Consider the following 15,259-nt stretch of genomic DNA (forward strand, 5'->3'; position numbering starts at 1 on the left):
ACTATTAAAACCAACTGAAGGAAAAGCTAATGAGTAACTTGGAATCTCACACACCAAAGGCTGAACTGGAAGTTGGCTCAACCCCTTGGGAAAATCTAGGAATTTCTACTAATCATTAGTCATTGATTCAGCAACTTAACCTTAGGTTCAGTTCAGTCACTGAGTCATGTCCAACTCTTTGTGACCCTATGGACTGCAGCACACCAGGCATTCCTGTCCATCGCCAACTCCCACAGTTTACTCAAACTCATGTCCATTGACTCGGTGATGTTATCCAGCCATCTCATCCTCTGTCATCCCCTTCGCCTACTGCCTTCAATCTTTCCCAGTATCAGGGTCTTTTCTAGAGAGTCAGTTCTTCTCATCAGGTAGCCAAAGTATTGGAGTTTCAGCTTCAGCATCAGTCCTTCCAATGAATATTCAGGACTGATTTCCTCTAGGATGGACTGGCTGGATCTCCTTGCAGTGCAAGGGACTCTCAAGAGTCTTCTCCAACACCACAGTTCAAAAGCATCAATTTTTCGGTGCTCACATCCATATATGACTACTGCATAAATGCTTTAACTAGACGAACATTTGTGGGCAAAGTATTGTCTCTACTTTTTAATATGCTGTCTATGGTGGTCATAACTTTTCTTCCAAGGAGCAAGGCTTTTCATTTCATGGCTGCACTAACCATCTGCAGTGATCTTGGAGCCCCCAAAAATAAATTCTGACACCATTTCCACTGTTTCCCCATCAATTTCCCATGAAGTGATGGGACCAGATACCATGGTCTTAGTTTTCTGAATGTTGAGCTTTAAGCCAACCTTTTCACTCTCCTCTTTCACTTTCATCAAGAGGCTCTTTAGTTCTTCTTTGCTTTCTGTCTTAAGGGTGGTGCCATCTGCATATCTGAGGTTATTGATATTTCTCCCAGCAATCTTGATTCCAGCTTGGGCTTCATCCAGTCCAACATTTTGCATGATGTACTCTGCATATAAGTTAAATAAGCATGGTGACAATATACAGCCTTGATGTACTCCTTTCCCAATTAGTAACCAGTCTGTTGTTTCATGTCCAGTTCTAACTGTTGCTTCTTGACCTGCATACAGATTTCTCAATAGGCAGGTAAAGGTGGTCTGCTATTCCCATCTCTTGAAGAATTTCTGCAGTTTGTTGTGATCCACAGAGTCAAAGGCTTTGGTATAATCAATAAAGTAGAAGTAGACGTTTTCCTGGAACTCTCTTGGTTTTTCAATTAACCAACAGATGTTGGTAATTTGATCTCTGGTTCCTCTACATATTCTAAATCCAGCTTGAACATCTGGAAGTTCAAAGTTCACATACTGTTGAAGCTTGGCTTGGAGAACTTTGAGCATTACTTTGCTAGCATGTGAGATAAATGCAATTGTGCGGTGGTTTGAGCATTCTTTGACATTGCCTTTCTTTGGGATTGGAATGAAAACTGACCTTTTCCAGTCCTGTGGCCACTGCTGAGGTTGCTGGCATATTGAGTGCAGCACTTTCACAGCATCATCTTTTAGGATTTGAAAGAGCTCAACTGGAATTCCATCACCTCCACATGCTTTGTTCATAGTGATGCTTCTTAAGGCCCACTTGACTTCACATTCCAGGATGTCTGGCTCTAGGTTGATGATCACACCATCATGATTATCTGGGTCATGAAGATCTTTTTGTATAGTTCTTCCGTGTATTCTTGCCACCTCTCAATATCTTCTGCTTCTGTTAGGTCTATAACATTTTTGTCCTTTATTGGGCCCATCTTTGCATGAAATATTCCCTTGGTATCTCTGATTTTCTTGAAGAGCTCTCTAGTCTTTCCCATTCTATTGTTTTCCTCAATTTCTTTACATGGATCACTGAGGAAGGCTTTCTTATCTCTCCTGCTATTCTTTGGAACTCTGCATTCAAATGGGTATATCTTTCCTTTTCTCCTTTGTCTTTCAAATCTCTTCTATTCACAGCTATTTGTAAGGCCTCCTCAGACAATCATTTTGCCTTTTTTGCATTTTTTTTCCTTGGGGATGGTCTTGATCTCTGCCTCTTGACAATGTCATAAACCTCTGTCCATAGTTCTGCAGGCAGTCTGTCTATCAGATCTAATCCCTTCCACTGTATAATCATAAGGGATTTGATTTAGGTCATACCTGAATGGTCTGATGATTTTCCCTACTTTCTTCAATTTAAGTCTGAATTTGGCAATAAGGAGTCGTGGTCTGTGCCACAGTCAGCTCCCTGTCTTGTTTTTGCTGACTGTATAGAACTTCTCCATTTTTGGTTGCAAAGAATATAATCAATCTGATTTTGGTATTGACCATCTGGTGATGTCCACATGTAAAGCCTTCTCTTGTGTTGTTGGAAGAGGGTGTTTGCTATGATCAGTGCATTCTCTTGGCAAAACTCTATTAGCCATTGACTTGCTTCATTTCGTACTCCAAGGCCAAATTTGCCTGTTACTCCAGGTATCTCTTGACATCCTACTTTTGCATTCCAGTCCCCTATTAATGAAAAGGACATCTTTTGGGGGTGTTAGTTCTAGAAAGTCTTGTAGCTCTTCATAGAACCATTCAACTGCAACTTCTTCAGCATTACTGGTTGGGGCACAGACTTGGATTGCTCTGATATTGAATGGTTTGCCTTGGAAACGAACAGAGATCATGCTGTTGTTTTTGAGACTGCATCGAAGTACTGCATTTTGGACTCTTGTTGACTATGATGGCTACTCCATTTCTTCTAAGGGATTCTTGATGACAGTAGTATATATAATGGTCATCTGAGTTAATTCACCCATTCCAGTGTATTTTAGTTCACTGAATCCTAAAATGTCAATGTTCACTCTTGCCATCCCGTTTGACCACTTCCAATTTGCCTTGATTCATCGACCTAGCATTCCAGTTTCCTATGCAATATTGCTCTTTACAGCATCAGACTTTACTTCCATCACCAGGCACATCCACAATTGGGTGTTGTTTTTTCACTGGCTCCATTTCTTTATTCTTTCTGAAGTTATTTCTCCAGTGATTTCCAGTAGCATATTGGGCACCTACCAACCTGGTGAGTTCATCTTTCAGTGTCCTATCTTTTTTGCCTTTTCATACTGTTCATTGGGTTCTCAAGGCAAGAATATTGAAGTGGTTTGCCTTTCCCTTCTCCAGTTCACCACGTTTTTTCAGAACTCTCCACCATGACCCATCCATCTTGGGTTTTTTAGAGTTTTCTTTGCTGGGTCTTTCTGACTGCCACCCCATTGGTGCATAAAACTGATAGACAAAGAAGGGAAGCTTAGGGGAAAAAATCTATTGAAGTACAGGCTGTGCGGCAGCGATATGGTACAGAAGCGGCTTTGGGGAGATACCCCATGTCCAAGGGCAGAGAAGCCCCAGCAAGATGGTAGGTGCTGGAGCAGCGGTTGCGTCGCACTCAAGCAACTGTGAGGAGATACCCCACATCCAAGAACAAAGGAGAAGCCCCAGAAAGACAGTAGAAGGGGTGAAATCACGTTTAGAATCAAACCCCATACCCGCTAGAAACGGTCAGAGGGCTCAAACAAACCTTGTGCACACCAGGACCCAGAGACCCCACAAAGACTGAGACAGAACTGTGTTTGAGCATTCCCTGTGGAGGTATGGGTCAGCAGTGGACTGCTGCAGGGCCAACGGCTCTGGGTGCAGCAGACTTGGATATAGCATAAGCCTTCTCAGAGGAGGTCGCCATTAACCCCACCATAGAGCCACCAGAACTTATACAGGACTGGGAAATGGTCTCTTGGAGGGCACAAACAGAACCTCGTGTGCACCAGGACTCAGTAGAAAGGAATACCGACCCCACAAAAGACTGACCCAGACTTGCCCGTAACTGTCCAGGAGTCTCTCGCGGAGGTGTGGGTTGGTGATGACCTGATGTGGGTTGGGGGCACTGAGTGTAGCATTGCATGCATGGGACCTTTTAAAGGAGGTCGCCATTATCTTCATTACCTCCAGCAAAGTTTGGCCCCAGGTAAATAACAGGGAGGTAACACAGCTCCATCCATCAAAAGAAAATTGCATTAAAGATTTACTGAACATGGCCCCCCGCCCATCAGAACAAGACCTAATTTCCCCCTCAGTCAGTTTCTCCCATCAGGAAGCTTCCATAAGCCTCTTACCCTTCTCCATCAGAAGGCAGACAGAATGAAAACCACAATCACAGGAAACTAATCTTAGGTATATCTTAGCAAAAAATGCATATATATACATGCACTACAAAAGGCATATAAAAGGATGTATGATTATAAGAAAACTATTACACAAAACTGAAAACAACCTAGACATCTAACAGGTAGAAGAGATAGGTCTGTGTTGGAGTACAATGGAATTTTACAGAACAACAAAAATGAATTATTATTACATTCAAAACATGGATATATCTCAAAAAAAAGACTGAGCAAAAGAAATTTGATACAAAAAAAGTCACATATGGTATGATTCTGTCTATACAAATTTCAAAAACAGGCAGAACAATTCTATGGTCTTGAAGTTAGAATTAGTGATTACTTTTGTGAAAGAACAAGGTGGTAATGATTGCTGGAAGAGGCGGTTTTGGGTATTGACAAAGTTCTTTATTCAGAACTGAATCTTGATATCATGACTCTTTTCTGTGTGATTTGCTATATTTCTGTTATTCCAACAAAAGTTTTTTTTTTTTTTTTTAATGAAAGCAATGCAATGTTTTATTAAAAGTAGATGTCTTAGTTTCATCATCATTCCAAATAATTTTGGGGGGAAAAAAGTGAGTTAATTTTCTAGCACCAAAAAATATCTTCATGACCCAGATAACCATGATGGTGTGATCACTCACATAGAGCCAGACATCCTGGAATGCAAAGTCAAGTGGGCCTTAGGAAACATTTCTATGAACAAAGCTAGTAGAGGTGATGGAATTCTAGTTGAGTTCTTTCAAATCCTGAAAGATGATGCTGTGAAAATGCTGCACTCAATATGCCAGCAAATTTGGAAAACTCAGCAGTGGCCACAGGACTGGAAAAGGTCAGTTTTCATTCCAATCCCAAAGAAAGGCAATGCCAAAGAATGTTCAAACTACCGCACAATTGCACTCATCTCACACACTAGCAAAGTAATGCTCAAAATTCTCCAAGCCAGGCTTCAGTAGTACATGAACCATGAACTTCCAGATGTTCAAGCTGAATTTAGAAAAGGCAGAGAGGAACCAGAGATCAAATTGCCAACATCTGTTGGATCATTGAAAAAGCAAGAGAGTTACAGGAAAATGTCTATTTCTGCTCCACTGACTACACCAAAGACTTTGACTATTGACTGTGTGCATCACAACAAACTGTGGAAAATTCTTCAAGAGATAGGAATACCAGACCACCAGACCTGCCTCTTGAGAAATCTGTATGCAGGTCAAGAAGCAACAGTTAGAACTGGACATGGAACAACAGACTGGTTCCAAATAGGAAAAGGAGTATGTCCAGGCTGTATATTGTCACTCTGTTTATTTAACTTATATGCAGAATACATCATGTGAAATGTTGGACTGGATGAAGCCCAAGCTGGAATCAAGATTGCTGGGAGAAATATCAATAACCTCAGATATGCAAATGACACCACCCTCGGCAGAAAGTGTAGAAGAACTAAAGAGTCTCTTGATGAAAGTGAAAGAGGAGAGTGAAAAAGTTGGCTTAAAACTCAACATTCAGAAAACGAAGATCATGGCATCCGGTCCTGTCACTTCATGGCAAACAGAGGGAGAAACAATGGAAACAGTGAAAGACTTTATTTTTGGGGGCTCCAAAATCACTGCAGATGGTGGCTGCAGCCATAAAATTAAAAGATGCTTGCTCCTTGGAACGAAAGCTATGATCAATCTAGACAGCATATTAAAAAGCAGAGACGTTACTTTGCCAACAAAGTTCTATCTAGTCAAAGGTATGGTTTTTTTTCAGTAGTCATGTATGGATTGTGAGAGTTTGACCATAAAGAAAGTTGAGTGCCAAAGAATTGATGCCTTTGAACTGTGGTGTTGGAGAAGACTCTTGAGAGTCCCTTGGACTGCAAGGAGATTCGAACAGTGTATCCTAAAGAAATCAGTTCTGAATATTCATTGGAAGGACTGATGCTGAAGCTGAAACTCCAACACTATGGCCACCTGATGAGAAAAACTGACTCACTAGAAAAGACCCCGATATTGGGAAAGATTGAAAGCAGGAGGGGAAGGGGATGACAGAGGATGAGATGGTTGGATGGCATCACCAACCTAATGGACATGAGTTTGAATAAGCTCCAGGAGTTGGTGATGGACAGGGAAGCCTGGCGTGCTGCAGCCCATGGGGTCATAAAGAGTCGGACATGACTGAGCAACTGAACTGAACTGAACTGAACTGATGCTTTACAAACTTCCAGAGTCCATACCAATCAAAGGTTTTTTATTAAGTGAAGAGAAAGAGAATTCAATTTACCAGTATTTAGTTCATCACAGCTAAACTTATATATCTACATTATCCATGTAACTATACATTTATTCCTTCTTCTAAAATGGAGAATTAAGAATTACCTACTGATTTAGCATTTGTGTTACTCAATGTCCTAAGCATGCCTTATCTTGACAAACAATTGAGTGAGAGTTGCTGTGTCATGTCCAACTCTCTGTGACCCCATGGACTATGCTGCTGCAGCTGCCAAGTCACTTCAGTCGTGTCCAACTCTGTGGGACCCCATGGACTGCAGCCTACCAGGCTTCTCCATCCATGGGATTCTCCATGCAAGAACACTGGAGTGGGTTGCCATTTCCTTCTCAAATGCATGAAAGTGGAAAGTGAAAGTGAAGTCACTCAGTCGTGTCTGACTCTTAGTGACCCCATGGACTGCAGCCCACCAGGCTCCTCCATCCATGGGATTTTCCGGGCAACAGTACTGGAGTGGGGTGCCATTGCCTTCTCCCTCCCATGGACTATACAGTTGATGAAATTCTCTAGGCCAGAATACTGGAATGGGTAGCCTTTCCCTCTTCAGAGGATCTTCCCAATCCAGGGATTGAACCCAGGTCTCCTGCATTTTAGGTGGATTCTTTATCAGCTGAGCCACAAGGGAAGCCCAAGAATACTAGAGTGGGTAACCTATCCCTTCTCCAGTAGATCTTCCCAACCCAGGCATCAAACCAGGGTCTCCTGCATTGCAGGTGGATTCTTTACCAACTGAGCCATCAGGGAAGCCCTATCTTGACAAATTACTTATTAAAAGATTCTTTATCTGTCTTGCTGTATAAATCAACAAACCCAGCAGTCATTGAAAAATTAAGAAGATTGACATAGCTTCTAGTTTTATTTCTTATTTCCAAGGTAGAAATATAAATCTGTAATCTTCTGACATCTTAAAAAGGTACTTAGTCTTAACCTTCTTTAAATTCATTTATTCAGAAATATACATCAGTGTCTTCACTGGGCCCAAAGAGGAATAAGGCATTGGCCCTGTCCTCAAGGGTTTACAATAGGGGTAACAAGCAAGTAAATAGTCAGTTATAATACAGTATTGTAAGTTCTATGGTTAGGATACCCACAGGTTATTATGAATGCACTGAATAAGAGTTAAAACTTAGCCTGGAAATTTTGGAAAGTCTTCCTTAAGATGGTGGCAGCTGACCTGAGCCTTAAAGAGGTGAGGCAAACAACTACATGGCAGACAAGGAGACAGAAAATGTCTGGCAGGAAATAGAATATGGAGGGGAAGTGGAGTTTGGGAAAATAGAGGAAGAATATATAAATAAGATGAAATACTAAAAGTTTAGTATGATTGGCACTGTGGAATATTGGAGATGGAAGAAACTGGAATGATGAGGAAATGAATTTATCGAAGTAAACAAGGACCACTTAAAAATGACATTAGGTCCTTAATTAAGAAAAAGACTTAAAGAACTTCAGGCAGTTTGTTATTTAAGAAAGAGAGAGAAAAAACTCTACCAAAAATTTTTCAGCAGAGGAGGTACCTGTTGAGATTGGTTTCAGAAAGAGAACTGATAGTGCAGAGAATATGCTTGAGAAGACTACAGGACAGTGGGACTGAAGTAGGGGCTCTGAACTCTGAACATCCTCAGAATATCCTCATTTCCTACATAGGAAACAAAGGTTTAAAGAAATTAAGTGACTTGCCCTGAATCACACAGTTTGTAAGTGGCTGAGCTAGGTCTCAAGCAAAGCTCTGAATATTCTAAAATGTGTGCTTTCAAGGACCTTAGAAAATGCCTCTGAGGAAAAGAAATGAATGTGACAAACCCTAAGCACTTAGAGAATAGCAACAAACAAAACAATGTAGGAAAAGCAATGACAGAGTCAAGTCTACATCATCAAAATCAAGTACAGGGGTGAGCAATTATCCAGTGAATTAAGGACCATCTGGATAATCCTGGCAAAAGCAGATTTAGTGTCTGAGTCATTCAGATAATTGTGCAAACAATGTGCCCTTCTCTGGCTGAGTAACCTGGTCATTAATATCTTCCATAGTACATTCTGCCCTGTGGCACTTTTGAAATGGACAATGGTAGCTCAGAAAGAATTAAGGTACTATTCACTTCATGGGAAAGCCACATAAATAATAATGGGATCTCAACAGACTGTGAGCGTATTTTACACATCCCCAAGAGAGGCATTTCACACAGAGATACATGATATACATAAGCCAAATCCCACTTCAAAGAAGGAAAAATTTCAGCAAAAGCACTCTCAATGCATGTTGTTATATTCAATTCTTTGCAGGTAGCAGAAAGTTTTATGGGCCTTAAAGCAATGAAAAATATCACTGCAAATAGATTTATAGATTAAATTACAGTAAGGTTATAAATTTCTGTATGTTCAACATAAAAAAAGAAAGGGGAAAAAAACAGGGTGAGGAAAATTTTCAGTTTATATCAGATTTGTTATTATATGAAGAAACTATGAATACCTCAACAGAGAAATAGTCAAGTAAAATCCACAAATAAAAAAATACAAAGAGAAGATAAAGGTTTGAGAAGTGAAAATATGTCAAACTCATTCAGAATCATAGAGACACAACTCAAAGAATGATTAGATATATAATTTTGACTACAAAATAGTCACAGTTGTTTTAACCATAATACCAAGTGTTATGAGATTACAGCCAATCAGTTTAAACTGAGTATCAATTTGTGCATGTTTTTTTTTGTTTTGTTTTTTGGTTTTTTTTGTAAGAGCAATTTTGGAAGTAGCATTTACAGTCTGGAAATATTTATACATTTGATCCAATAACATCTAAGAAGTTATAGTAAAGAAATGATCTGAAAGGTAAAGACTAATGAGTATCTACGTTTATTTCCGCAAGTGTGAAAAACGAAACTATCTAAAGGCTTTGTTACAAAAAAAAAAAAACGGCAGCCATAAAAGAACATGCTTAGTAAGAATATTAAATGAAATAAATGAATATTTATGGTGTGTTGTTATGCTAGAAAAAAGCTGAATGCCAAAATGCATATTCACTGTAAATTCAGATCTGTAAATTTAAAATATGTATGCATATTCATAAAAATAAAACTATAAGGTTGATAGTAGATCTCTGTGCATGATGATACTATCTTGATTTCCAATTTTTCTTGAATGATCCTGTATTTCCTTATAACTATAAAAAGCTATAATTTAACATTTAAATTTAATACTAAATGAATATTCTTTCAAATACAATTTTATACAGCAAGTCATTTAGACAACCATAGTGAAATAATGCCCCATCCTCCATCTGCTATATTTCCAAGTTCATACAACTGGTATTTCCTGTTCTAAGGATTTGAACCCACGTATTCTTGCTCCAAAGCCAGTGCTCTTCAAGATACAAATTAAAAGCACAGTGAAAAACTCAAAGCAGAGTTGAATCAATAAGGAACATTAAAAATACATTATATCAATAATAATATTTGGCATCTCAGATTTAAGCAGAGAAACTTATACACAGGGATATTTGATAACTGCACTAATGGAGTCATGCAATGACAGATGAAACTGGTATTAAGGAAAACAGAAAAATACAAATTAGATTTAGAATAGAAATGAAATAAATTAAACTGAATAGATGGTGGGCATCTGGAAGTAGACAAAAGAAAAAAAAAATGATCACAAATCAGAAAAGCCTAGAAAACTGCAGTATCCTTTGCTAAAAGCCAGTTTAAGGATGAAGATTATTGATGGCAGAAAAGTGAAAAAAAAATTTGTTTTCTCTAAATACATTATCATTACTATAAACAGTATTTCTTCTTCTAGTAGCTACTGTCTCAATTTCAAGGAGGAGATGGACAATATGGCAGAAATGTCAGATTAAAAGAGAATAAAATGAATGCACCACTAAAAAAAAATTGAAGACTGGCCTTGAGGAAGGACTTACTGATGACTTAAAGAGGATAAGTTCTAGATATGACACAGACCATGGCCAATTTATCATTAGAAATGGATGGACCTTGTTGATCTCTTTTTTAATAATGCATGTGGGATGGCATGTTTTGCGTGGAGAAATATGGATTATCTATTTTTCAACTTTGTCTCAAGGGGAAGAAGATATCAGAGAATCCATAGAATAATATGTACATCTTCATAACCTCTACTGGAAAATAGAATCATTCTGTGGAAGAATATAGAAACGTCTCATGTCATTCATTCCTCCCCATGGAGAGAATAATGGAGTCAAAGAAGTTTCCAAAATTAGTTCCCAACACAGAGCCTTCTATCAATTAATAGATTACCCCAAACCACTGCTGCATTCATCCAAACAATTCCTTATGATGATATTTCCTCAGTAAGAATCTTTGAGCCTCCTTTGAACTGTGTTCATCTTGATGTATACACAAATTATGTATATATGGTCTTTTTCTACAAAGTACATACTAATTAGAAGACAAATCAGACATACAAATAATAATAATTAAACCAATCAAATGATACTTAGTGTCTGAATAACTGAATAACCTTGGCCTATCTTGTTTTTCTTTAACTTTTTATTTTATATTGCCGTGTAGCTGATTAACAATGCTGTGATAGTTTCAGGTGGCACAGCAAAGGGACTCAGCTACACATATCCATTCTCCCGCCAGTATGCCCTCCCATCCAACCTTGGCCTATACTGTTAGTGATAACAATATTGATCAAGTTTTGTTACCAGGACCAATAAACCATGGGACACTGAAGTATTCTATTTGATGGCAAACTGCTATGCAATTAATTCACAGTAGGTTTTCAAATGTTAGGGTTGAAATAGTGGATTTGGGGAAGATTTTAAACAAATTATTTCTGTCCTCAAAATCTTAGTTTACTCATCTAAGAAAATGGAAAGGTTATCACCAAAATTAAATAATTCCCGTCAATGGAGAAATAAATGCAAAGAAAGTCCATGTAGTGCAAATAGATTTGATATAAAACAACAGCAAAAGTTTAAATATCAAATCTATAAGTAAAATTTGTACAAAAAATATATCAAAATTACCTTCTGAGGTTCTAAAGGTCCCTTAGTTTTATATCCTATAAAATGTGTGGATCAATTCCCCCAGATTCCAAATACTGTCAACTGCAACTTACCAAATAAATTTACCATCAAACAATCAAGATACAGACACAAGCATCCCAGATATGATTCATATTTATTTGATATGTATGCTACATTTCATGCTGATAAGCTACACTGTGAAGCTGAAAATGCAGGGAAATGGATGAAGATCAAACAGCACTCCAAGAATGTATTCAAAATAATATTTGGAAATATTGATCTTCATGGGCAACACAAAAATATTATTTTATGCAAGGTTTCCTCAGTCTGAGTGCATCTTCTCTGGCTTTTCCCCCAATGGAGAATTTGATTCCCTCTTTCCCCTCCCACTCAGTGTTTCCAGATTGCTTCAGAAGGCCAAGCCAGCCTGCTCAGCAGCCGGCAAACAGGGCTGGGTGTGCAGGAGCTATATATAGCTCCACCTTGGAGATATGCACACACAAGTATATGTACAAATGCCCATGCTGGATGGGGCATGAATAAATAGGAAGAGGTTACAGCTCCTCCCATCTTCCTTCTTCCCATCACCCGAATGTTTGAGTAATTTTCAAAGCAGGGTGTCATCAGACCCTGGTAGTGATGCAGCGTCCAATTTCTCTGCAATTCTTCTGCTTACTGATTCCAGCAATCTGACTCTAGCAGGAACCGGCACTGGGCCAACACCTACTACCCAGATGTGGTCAGCCAGGGAGGCTGCCTTGCAGCCCCTGGGAGCCATCCTGGCACAATTACTTAACTCTCTGGGAATCCCCCAGGATAAACCCATCTTTTAAAAACTAGGATAGACAACGCCACGCTAGGAGAGAAGAGGCCAAGCCTTCCCTGCCTCTCCCCTCCTCAAGTCTGCAGCAAATAGGGGAGAAGGACTGATGTCTTCTCAATGAAGATGTAATTAATTGGAAAATGCCCCTCGAGTTGCAGGTTTTTTCCCCAACCCCCCACTCCTCAAGGGCCAGGGAGAAAACAAGTCCCCTTTCCTCGCAGCGCAACCATTCCCAGTTTTTCAGGGTTGTGCTAGTCTAGAGACAAGGTAGGAGAGAGGAATTGAGCGGGTGCGGACAGGCGTGGGGAGGAGCAGACGCTCATCTCAGTTTAGGAAGACCTGGGTTACCGGCTGCTGACATGTCTGCTCCCCCAGACCCTCCCCCGCCCCGGGCGACTTGGCACCTCTTGGGCTCATCGCCCGCTGTGTCGGCCGCAGCCTCTGAGAGGAAAGTTGACGAGAGGAGACGGGGGCTCTGTCCCCTTTCCCAAGGCACTACCGCCTGCCCTGCCCGTCACCCCGGGCTCCCGGAGCCCGCATCCCTCCTTCCCAGTACGACACTCCCTTCACCCAGCCCTTCCTGCCGTCCTTCTCAACGAGAGCTGCGGAGACCGCAGGAGATCTGGGGGTGACGAGGGCGGGGCGGGGCTGGGGGAAGGGGAAGGGAGGCAACAGCCGCAGGAAAATACGCATTCTTTATTCTGTCTGCAAAGAAGGGAAAGTCCTGCCTCCTACCTGTTCCCTGCTTCTGCTCGCCTCGGCGTGGCACAGCTGGACCATAACCTACAGGTTTCCCACTTCCGCCGCAAACACCTGGGAGCGCATCTCCCCACCCGGCGCCCCTACTCGCCTCGGCCGAGCCCACCCCAGCTACTTGACAGCAGAAGCCGGGCCTTTTAGAGCGGTTATTGGAGCGGCAAGGAAAGTGGGGCGGGCACTAGAGAGAAAGCCGCGTGTCTGATTGGGCAAACGGGATGTCACTCATCCCAGGACCAGGGCTTGCTGCGGAACAGGGTAGCTGCTGCTAGACCCAACCGCAAGGGTCTCTGCAGTCCCTGGAACCAAACCCTGCAGCCACTGGATCCGTGACCCCCAAGAGGAGGAAACTGGTTTGTTGACTTGTCATCTGAGACCCCAGGAGGGAGGGTGGGACCAGGCAGAACCAGACACCCAGTACTTTCCAGGGCTTTCCTGAAGGGACCATCTGCTCTGGGAGATTTGACAGGCCAAAATATTAGCAGCAGTGAGTGCCTAGATAGAGAGGCACGAACTTCGGCAACGAATGAAGCTAAATAGAAAAATACATATAATTACGTGGAAAAAAAAAATCATAAGAAAAGGAAAAATCTTGAAGATTTTGTTTCGAGTTTCTTCCCCCCGCCCCTCCACCCCCCCACCCCCCCCCGCAATGTAACATGGCAGTATTTCGTGAAGGGAAATAAGGTTGAACATCTCATTCTATAGAGGAGGGAGACTCCAAAATATCCCCTGGCAGGAACAATGTTTTAGAAGGGAAAATGTTGCAATAATCACCTCTCAAAAAAAATTAAAGGAAGGCAATTAAGGTTAAACTGCTTAAGAGACTTGCCTTGGGCAGTTCATTTAATGGCAAAAGTTTTCAAACAATTACCACCAGACTGATAATCAATCTGTTCCCTTTCTACTGATTGTAATTCTTTTGTGCTCAAACTGAGAAGCAGAGGGTGGATAAACCAACTCAAACCTACATGATCCTAAGTCTGCCTTTTAGGTGAATGATCAGATCAGATCAGATCAGTCGCTCAGTTGTGTCCGACTCTTTGCGACCCCATGAATCGCAGCACGCCAGGCCTCCCTGTCCATCACCAACTCCCGGAGTTCACTCAGACTCACGTCCATCGAGTCAGTGATGCCATCCAGCCATCTCATCCTCTGTCACCTTTAGGTGAATGAGAAGGATGGTAAAACCATTTTCTGCCTGCCCACTTTTATCTCTGCCATTGGTCTAGGTGGAGTCAGAAAGTCCTGGAATTCAAGCCATTGCTCAGATTAGGGATAATCATAGAATATCATAAGTCAAATTGGGGGTAAGGAGGCATCTTATTCTAATACCATATAAGGAAACAGTCTTCTTCACAGGCTGCCTTCTTTCTGCAAAGAGCCAAGTTCTTCATCCACCTAAATTAAGTAGTTGTCTTAACTAGTGCAGAGCATGACAGAGCTTGCATTCTCAGAGCTTATGATGGGCCTGGGTCACTGGACAACTGTAGAGAAGATGACATTGTTATTAAAATGCTAAACAAGTGTAGGCTCTTAGCTTCATACTTAAGGTTGTCATCACTGTTAAGCCAGATTCTTCATAAAATGTTCTCTTCATGAAACTGGAGGAATTAAATTAATTTATTTGGCAAGCAGAAGGGATCTTAGACATAATTTATAGTGAACAATAGACAAGATTCTTATGTCAAGAACCCTCTTAACACTAATAGAAATAACTAAAATTCAATGGCAAATTTCAAGATCCCATCATTCATATTTCCACATAATATTCCCATTAGTCTTGTGCCTTCACCTAGGCACCCATACCAATTATGTCATTGAACTGGACAAATTATTCATGACTTACTGCATTTATTGAGCACTTAATTTGTGCCACATCTTGTGTTAGGTGTTAGGGAATAAAGTAAGAATAATCCACTGAGCTTATTAAAGAGGGACTCAGGAAGCAATTAAGATAGTAAAATATTGTAGAAGAAGTGTACATAGTCAGTACTAACATCTTTTGATCCCTGAGCATATATTGAGTCACAATCAATTCTAGCACACCCTCCTCTAGATTTAAGCAGTGAGAGAGCAGAGTATCAAAGAAAAATACTGAGCACTGAGGTTAGCATGGAAGTTGAAATTGAAAGTGAAAAGATTGCTAAAGAATTCTATTATATCTTCATTGTTTCATTCCTTCATTTCTTTGATAAATATTACT

General features: G+C 40.6%; 1 protein-coding gene across 4 annotated transcripts in view; it reads right to left on the minus strand.

Moving 5' to 3' along the window:
- Window positions 1–13,169, minus strand: part of CNTN1 (contactin 1) — a 420,540-nt gene extending 407,371 nt beyond the window's left edge. For all 4 annotated transcript variants that reach the window (XM_086403896.1, XM_086403897.1, XM_086403899.1 and 1 more), the window contains exon 1: window positions 13,033–13,169. The gene's annotated coding sequence lies outside the window, so the exon portion shown is untranslated. The remainder of the gene's footprint in view (window positions 1–13,032) is intronic.
- Window positions 13,170–15,259: the final 2,090 nt, after the last annotated feature.

The sequence above is a fragment of the Bos grunniens genome, chromosome 5 (genome assembly GCF_055505025.1).
Source record: "Bos grunniens cultivar Pamir isolate PY7600 chromosome 5, Bosgru_T2T1.0, whole genome shotgun sequence".
Taxonomy (NCBI): domain Eukaryota; kingdom Metazoa; phylum Chordata; class Mammalia; order Artiodactyla; family Bovidae; genus Bos; species Bos grunniens.